Source organism: Panthera onca, chromosome A2 (genome assembly GCF_046562875.1).
Source record: "Panthera onca isolate mPanOnc1 chromosome A2, mPanOnc1 haplotype 2, whole genome shotgun sequence".
Taxonomy (NCBI): domain Eukaryota; kingdom Metazoa; phylum Chordata; class Mammalia; order Carnivora; family Felidae; genus Panthera; species Panthera onca.
The window spans coordinates 110,253,401-110,262,199 of NC_138340.1; the positions used below are offsets into that span (position 1 = coordinate 110,253,401).

General features: G+C 37.6%; 1 pseudogene; it reads right to left on the reverse strand.

Annotated features, from left to right (window-relative positions):
• Nucleotides 1-7,477: 7,477 nt before the first annotated feature.
• Nucleotides 7,478-7,569, reverse strand: LOC132679940 (U6 spliceosomal RNA; annotated as a pseudogene).
• Nucleotides 7,570-8,799: the final 1,230 nt, after the last annotated feature.

The following is an 8,799-nucleotide window of genomic DNA, read 5'->3' on the forward strand; positions in this document are numbered from 1 at the left end:
TCATACCAAGTAGGGAGAACATTGATAGGAAAAAGAATATCACAAGTATTAAGTTAATATTCACTTTCCACTTCAAAAATAAATAAAGAGTCCATCTATGTTAAGTTGGAACCATTCATATTGATTGTATGCTGCCTTGAATATAGATTATTCTCCTTTATCACTACCTCCATTGAGAAGAATCATAAACTGCATATGATTGAAAAACTAGATGATTCCTTGGAAACCATCTACTCTAGCTTCTACAGAAGTGGATATGGAGACCTAAAGAAAAAAATGGAAAATGTATCAGAAGAAAGAAATGTAGGGACGTCTGGGTGGCTCAGTTGGTTAACTATCCGACTTCAGCTCAGGTCATGATCTCACCATCCGTGAGTTCGAGCCCCGCATCGGTCTCTGTGCTGACAGCTCAGAGCCTGGAGCCTATTTCAGATTCTGTGTCTCCCTCTCTCTCTGACCCTTCTCTGTTCATGCTCTGTTGCTCTGTCTCAAAAATAAATAAACGTTAAAAAAATTTTAAAAGAAGAAAGAAATGTAAAGAAAATATGGCAGTGTCAGACAAATGTTGGCTTACTCTAGAAATGTGAGCCCAGGAAACTGGTAAGTTCTATATTTGCAAATCAGCCACCATAAACTGAAGAATACAAACACCAAAAGAGCTAACAATAATTTGCCAAGCAGCAGTCTCAGTATTTCACAGGTATTGATTCATTTAAACCTCAAAAAATCCTACAAGTTAGGCTCAAAATCTACCTCATTTTATTTTATTTTATTATTTTATTTTTGAGAGAGCGTGTGCATGAGTGAGGGAGAGGGGCAGAGGGAGGGAGAGAGAGGCTCAGTCCCACAACACTGCGATCATGACCTGAGCTGAAATCAAGAGTTGGATACCCAAATGTCTGAGCCTCCTACACACCCCACTACCTAATTTTAGCGATGAGAAAACTAGGGCTTAGAGAAATATAACTTCAGAATCTATGCTTTTAAACTCTATCCCATGACCATCTATACATACTGTAGTGTAGTACTGAATTTAGTTCTGAGATCCTGATATCCAGTGCAAAAAAACAGTGTTTGCTTTAGCGTTTTAATTATCCAACAAATTAAATAAGCTATTTCTTTAAAAGTGAAAAACTTCCAACAGCAAAATTCAGAACAAGTAAATCTTTCAGGCTTTAGGGAAGAAATAATGGACATGATAATGGTCAGTAAATGGTGTACATTTTTTCATAGATGCATTTCTTGTATAAGCCTTCAATCAAAGCTGAGGACAGTGTTGATCTGGAAGCCAGTAAGATATTCCACAGTGAAAAAGGCACAAATAATGAATAAACAAGCACAGGGGTCCCTCTGCTTCTTAAAGGGATTTTTCCTGTCTTGTCCAGCTTGGTTTTAACTTAAAAAGGAAGCCAAATAGAACAGAGATCATACAACTGAATTAAACATTCCTTGTGCTGTTTCCTATTCAGTAAAATGAGAATACATGGTGCAATACAACATGTGGAGGTAGCAACACACGAATTAAACCAAACATCCTTCCTTGAATAGGGTTCAGTTGCATCTGTGATTATTCCCCTCAACCTTGCTTCCTTACCCTGTTGCAGTATCCACAGTTCTCCCACTGTGCCTACACACTTCTTTTCTGAGTTCTATATGTGTTGCTGAGTCTCCAGTACATGGGATCTCCAACACTAATGGAAAAGTCAGCCTTTGACAGCTAGTTGTATCCAATGAGATTTTCTCCTCTTTTCTTTTTGTTACAATGGACAAAGTTCTCCAGCCAAAGCCCAGTTTCCCAAATTGTGTTCTGATTCCTTCCCCTCTCATCTTTCAGAAATCTGTTTCATCCACCAGCCCATCTCTATCATGGTCTTCCAGGTTTTCTCTATAGGATCCGTCCCTGAAACATGCAAAGATCACTTTAAAGTCCTCTCTTCACCCCATCTTCTTGTAGTTACCCATGCAAGTCTCATCTCCCTGTCATATCCAAGTTTCTTCAAGAGGTATCTACATACTTTCCTTTCTTACTTACCCAATTTTGAACTCCAATCTAAACCACTCTTGCTATCATCATTAATCGTGGTTGTTATTTTCCAAGGATAGCCCCCAAACAATTCTGCCAGATCTTATGCAAGTATGCTGCTCCTCCAGTCTACCTCCAATAGGAAGGTAGAGTTTAGTACCCCTTCTTTTGACTCTGATCTTGGCCTTTAACTGCTTTGATTAATATAATACAGTGGAAGGGATGCCTGACACGTTGACTGTGCAGCTTCTGCTTCTGCTTTTTAATCTTGAGCTCTCTCTCAGAACACTATCTCAGAAGCGAGCCACCATGCTATGAGAACCCCAAGCCACATAGAGAGGACACCTGTAGGTACTTACCTGCCTCAGGGCCTACACTTCATCTGTTCACTCTTCTTAGATAGGGCTTATCTACCTCCTTGGTCCATCTCTGGCCTACTTCACTTATCCTTGAAATATAAAACTAAAAATTATTTCCTCAGAGATGCCTTCATTTGAAGTATGCCAACTCAAATCAGGTACCAATATTATAACTTGTCATCGAACATTGTATTTCTAATTCATAGTTTTCAATTTATTTAATTGCTATTTTATTCAACAATTTTTAATTGTTATTTTATTCTAGAATTATTTTTAGTGCTTGTCTTCCCCAATAAACCTGTAATCCTCAAGTTTGTATTATTCGCCATAATGGTAAGCAGCTTCTAATATGGCCTCCAATGATGACTAACCCCCAGTAGTCACACTTTTGTCTAATAGCCTCCCCTTGAGTGTGAGCTGGGCATAGTAACTCATTTCTAATCAATGAATATGGCAAAAGGGATGGAATAATTAGGTTGTAAAAGACTATGACTTGTGTCTTCTTTGCCAATTCTAATATATTGGCTTCTCAAGTTACACACATTGATGAAGCAAGTTGCCATGTTGGTAAGACCCAAATGGCAAGGAACTGAGGACAGCCACTGGTCAACAACTGTTGAGGAACAAAATCCTGCCAAGAATTCTTTGTGTGAGCTTGGAAGCAAATCTTTCCGCAGTTGAGCCTTCAGATGACTACAGCCAAGGGAATACCTTGATAGAAACCTATGAAATAGAATACCCATCTAAGACTTGCTCAGATTCCTGACCCACAGAAACTATGAGATAATAAACATGTGTTGTTTTAAGTCACTAAATTTTAGGGTAATTTGGTATGCAGCAATATAATCACTGTGTCTCCTACACTAAAATAATAAATATTAGTATTTATAATGTTTGAGGCAATGTACTAAGCATGCCTTATGTCTTCACTCACTTATTAATCACAATAACTAAGGAAGTATTATTATTTTCTCAATTTTTCACATGATAAAACTGAGGCAGAAAGACTGAGTAACTACCAAAGATCACTCAGTTAAGAAAGGATTAGAGGTAGTGCTTGCTACCTCTAATATCTGTTAAATAAATGAGTAAATAAATTGGTGTCTCTGTTATTCTACAAATTACAAAAATTAATATTTTGGATGCTACTAAAATGTTTTCAGCACTTTATAAACTCTATGAAACTGATGAATGAGTATGTAATGGTCTCTCACTGTGTACTAGCACTTTTAGCTGCTGTGGTTGACATATAATAGGTACCACTTAATCCAATATACATGGTAGATATTATAAGTACTTGATACTATTTACAGTCTAGTCAAGGAAATCAGGCAGAAGAGGCTGGTCAATGTCCATGATTTATGGCATGAGATTTATGGCCAAGATATGTGAATCTGACAATTTTATTGATCTAAATTACCAACTTCAGCTACAAGCAAGCCACTTTTCCACCTTAAATAGCTAATGGGCATTTTATAGGGTACCTCCTGGTTCCCATTATATGTTGTACTGTGTAATGCCAGCTCCTTCCAGTTCCACACCTGCAAGCTGGGTCATGTGCTTCATGTCAAATGATTTCCTTGCTATGACTTAGGTGTGGTTTCCAAAGAAAACAGTTCCAAAATAGGGCTTGACTCCAAAGACTAAGACATGCCTGTTCACACATCTTTACCTTATTCCTAGGTGAAGCAAAATTGAATTCCCAAAAGTGATCATTTCAAAAGTTATATTTGAATAAAATAGAAATGGGTGGGACTAAATTCTTAAATATTAATCTTATCTTACCTCCTGAAGTTCTGTGGGTGTTCAGGCAGTAATGTAATAACAAATATGCTGATATGTGTCTAAAAGGAATGTTACATGACCATGAGTCATTATGCCCATCACTTTAAGGTGGTTTGAGTAGCTTGCAGGAAGTAATGTGTATCTCCAGAGCATAAAATTGGTCTCAGAGTAGGTGGGGCCTATGAAAATACTGATGTAATATAAATATTGCATTTCTAAACTATTTACAAGTTTGCCCCCCACCCTACATTAGAAGTCAAATCTACCTCTGAGAGGTTCCACATGGATTTCTAGAATATTCTTTGACTTTTAGCACTTTTGCCATTCAATTAATATCTGAAATGTGTAGGAACAGCAGCATAAGGTCATCAAAAGAGCACTTAGCTTGGAGTTCATCTGTGGGATTTTCATTCAAGTCAGTTCACTGGGCTTTAGTTTGTTCAGAAATGGGAATTATCTTAGATCTGTTTTCTTTTAGGCTTAGCCTCCTTGCTATAGTTTGAATGAATTCCCAGTGGTAAAGAAACTAGTTCTTTCCAGTATGTCTTTGGGGCAATATCACTCTAAGAGACAACATCAGAACTATCACCCCCACGCCCACTCCAGCTTGTTCAGAGATTTTTCATTATCCACACCTCCCTTTACAGTTACATACTGGTAACTTCTAACTTTCTGGGAAATAAAATATAACTTCTCTGTTCCAAAAGTTGAAGGACCACTTCCCTTAACAACAAAGCCTACAGGGAAGGAATGTCGATACCTAAGTATAAATCAGCCCTATCCCTCATTTCTCATGCTACTCCTAAAAAAAAAAAAAAAAAAAAAAAAAAAAAAAAAAAAAAAAAAAAAAAAAAAAAACAGGTTTGTTCTAACCTTCAGTGAGGATGGTTTAAACTAAGAATTGCCTACAATGGCAATTAATATTTATTAAACAATACTTTGATCTTCACAATAAACCTAGAAGTACCCCATTTACTATATGGGTATTCTCAGACACAGAGAAGTTAAGTCATTTTTCTAAGGTCATATAACTCATATTAACAGAGTTAAGATTTGAGCCCAGTTTCCTTAGAGCAGAGACTTAACCATACTTGATTCTAACTCATAGAAATATCTTCTACTCTTCAGTCTGCTATTCCAGGCCAGGGCTGACTCTGGCCTAGATGTAAATCAGGTCTTCAAGTGTTTTTTTCAGCACCTTTTCCCCACCTCAGGCATCCATTTCTTTCCCACCCTCCATTAAGTGTTTTTTTTTTCTAGAATAAAATCAGTCAAGAAATGTAAGTCACTACCTTGCTTTAGGGCATGTTTGCCTTAGGAACACCTTGCTCTTGATAATGAGGATGGCTTCAGAAGGTGAGTAGTAGTTATCTCCAAACATAACAAGTTGGATACATTAAACATCTACAGCTTTATATATGTCAATCATATCCCAATAAAGCAGTTTTAAAAATACCTTGCTTTATTTTGCAGCCTAACACTTGCTCAGATAGCTGCCATTAGACATCTGTGAGCAAATGTAGAAGGGAGAATGAGATAGAAATGTGTAGGCCAAGCAGAGGATTTTTCTTAAAGCCTCAGAAAGCACACCATACAGAATTTCTGACTCCACTCATGTTCTCTTGCCCAAAAGTAGCCGGGTTTTTTTTTTCTTAATAAAGAATGGAAATTGCATCCAAGCCTGTTTAATTCAGCTTCATTATTAACGTAGGACTCTAAAGTATACCCAGAAGCAGATAAATAAAAGATGATTGACCTCCTTGAGCATACATATCACTACCTCACTGGAGAGATGGAGCACACATACTAAGAGAGGAAACAACCAAGTAAAATGCTGTTTAGTTAAAGAATTAAAAGCAATACTCAGTTATATAATGTGCCAAAGTGACTAATTAAGGCAATAACTGCTATCAGAGATTTAGGCACCCGGGGCACCTGGGTGGTTCAGTCAGTTGAGTGTCCGACTTCAGCTCAGGTCATGATCTCACAGTTTGTGGGTTCAAGCCCCACGTTGGGCTCCGTGCTGACAGCTCAGAGCCTGGAGCCTACTTAGGATTCCGTGTCCCCCACTCACTCTCTCTCTCTCTCTCAAAAATAAATAAACATTAATTTTTTTAAAAAATCAAAAAAGATTTAGATGTTGGAAAAATAGGTTTATTCTATAGAATTTGGAAAGATTTCCAGAAAGAGGGATGACTTGATATAAGCATTAAATGATATAAAGAGAAAATAGAAACATTAAAATTGGAGAAATAAAAACAATAGTGCAGAAGTTAGTACAAAAACCTCATCATGTTGAAACAAAGCATCTATAGTTCTTCCTCTCCCCTCTCTGCCTGTTCAGTTACTCCATGAACATTCACTGAGCTTCTATTTTGTGCTATTTGACACCACTGTATGAAGGCCCTTCATTCTGAGAGTTTATATTCTAGTGGGAAGATAGACACATAAGCAAATGGAGGAATACAAATTTGGATCGTGATAAATGCTGTTGGAAAAAAAAAATGGCACAATGGGATAGAGAGTTACCAAGGAAAACTCTTATGAATTGAATTGTGTCCCTGAAGAATTTATATATAGAAGTCCCAGCCCCTAGTATGACAGAATGTGATTGTATTTAGAGATAGGCTATTTAAAGAGGTGGTTAAAAATGAGGTCACCAGGGCAGGCCCTAATCCACTATGACTGGTGTCCTTATAAGAAGAGGAAATCTGGACACAGACACACAGAGAGAAGACCATGTGAACACAAGGGAGAAGACACCCATCTATAAGCCAAAGAGGGAGGCCTCAGAAGAAACCAACCTTGCCAGCACCATGATCTCAGACTTCTAGCCTCCATGAGTTTGAGAAAATAAATTTCTGTTGTTTAAGCTATGCAGTCTGTGGCTTTTCATTACCACAGTCTTAGCAAACAGAAGCCTACTTCAGTTACTACAGTCAAGGAGGACTTCTCTCAGCAGGTAACAGGTACTATCTGGGCCGAAACCCAAAGGAACATTGTCCCCAACAGAGAAAAGGACATGTATAAGGCACATGAAACAGAAATATCAAATGACAGAAAGAAAGCCAATATAACTGTGGCACAGTGAATGTGAGTGTGTGTGATAAATACTGTCTCCTGGAGAGCACAGACATATTCTCTCCTGTTTCACAGGGATGGTATACAAGTACAAATAATAGGACCAGGAGTGGGAAGTGTGGTCCTTAGAGAAGGACTGAGGACAATTCTCCCATCCTACAAGGAGGGAAGGTAAAATATGTATGAGCAGATACATATCAGTTTTACCGATTATTATTATTATTATTTTTTTTTTATGGAACGCTTCACGAATTTGCGTATCATCCTTGCGCAGGGGCCATGCTAATCTTCTCTGTATACCGATTATTTTTAAAATAAAATGTGAAGCAAGGTCATCAGCTGAGGTAGTTAGAAGAGAAACAATGCCACCTCAGTCAGTGAGAAAGTTAAGCTGTGAGAAGTTGGCAGGACTGACAGTCTGTGCTGGGTGCCCATTCAAGATCGGTAGTTACAATTTTAAAGGGAGAAAGTCATCATATTAGCTTGATTTTCTCCAACAATGCTCAGCTGTGATCAGGTTCAGGGTAAGCAGAGTTGAGTTTAACCAGGCTTGTTATGTTGCACATGAGTATGACTGGGGACAAGAGAGTAAAGGGGGTTTTCAAGAGTGTGTTGATAATACCAGGCCAAGGAATCTACAAGTTCCCCTTTTTTTCTTCCTATGTGGGTTTGACCTGCTAAGAGTTCCAGTAGCTCTTAGGATAGGATCGGGCCTAATTATAATAAGTCTTAAATACCCAAAATGGAAAGTAGACTTGATCCTGGAAAAAATGGGTAATCATTCATGATATTTTGAATGAAGAAATGATAAAGTTTTTTAAAAATCTAACATGATTCATAGAAAAAGGAAACTAGGAAAAGATATCTCCTCTCTTGAGATTTCAGCATTTGTAGCAGTCTATTTACATGTGAGTATACACAATAGGAAAGCAATGTTATCATTAAAGAGCATCTTAGTAAATCAATTTTATCCACTGTGCAAGGTCTAGTAAATAAAAATTAGTGAAATGTGACTCTCATATTCTAGGGACTATTCTTATAAACATGATGACCAAAAATCATGAATTTTCCCAGAAAGTTTCAAATTCAAGTATTCTTCCATTTTCCCGAATGATACCCTGTACTTGTTAAACCACATGCCTTCATTGTTGTCTCAGAAAAATATTACTACCATAACAACTAGACCAAACACACTGACATTAACAGAACAAAGACAGAATCCAGATTAAAACCTTATGTACGAGTTCCCAGAATATGGTCACAGGCAGTTTACTTGTTAAAAATTCTACCATTCCTGAATTCTGAGATCCCTTCAAGAGAAGGACAATTGGCTTGATATGTTCAGACCAACAAATGCCCCAAGACTGATTCTGCCTAAAAGGTTAAAGGAAAAGTACTTCTGGGAAAGACTCAAGGTACAGAAACTCAACTTGGAGATACTGGTTGGCTGATGAAAGGGAAATATAAATCCTATTGTGTCCATTAGATCACTATCTGGGCCAATAGATCTTTTAGGTTATGAGCCAAGATGCCGTAGCAAAGAGTCCCCAA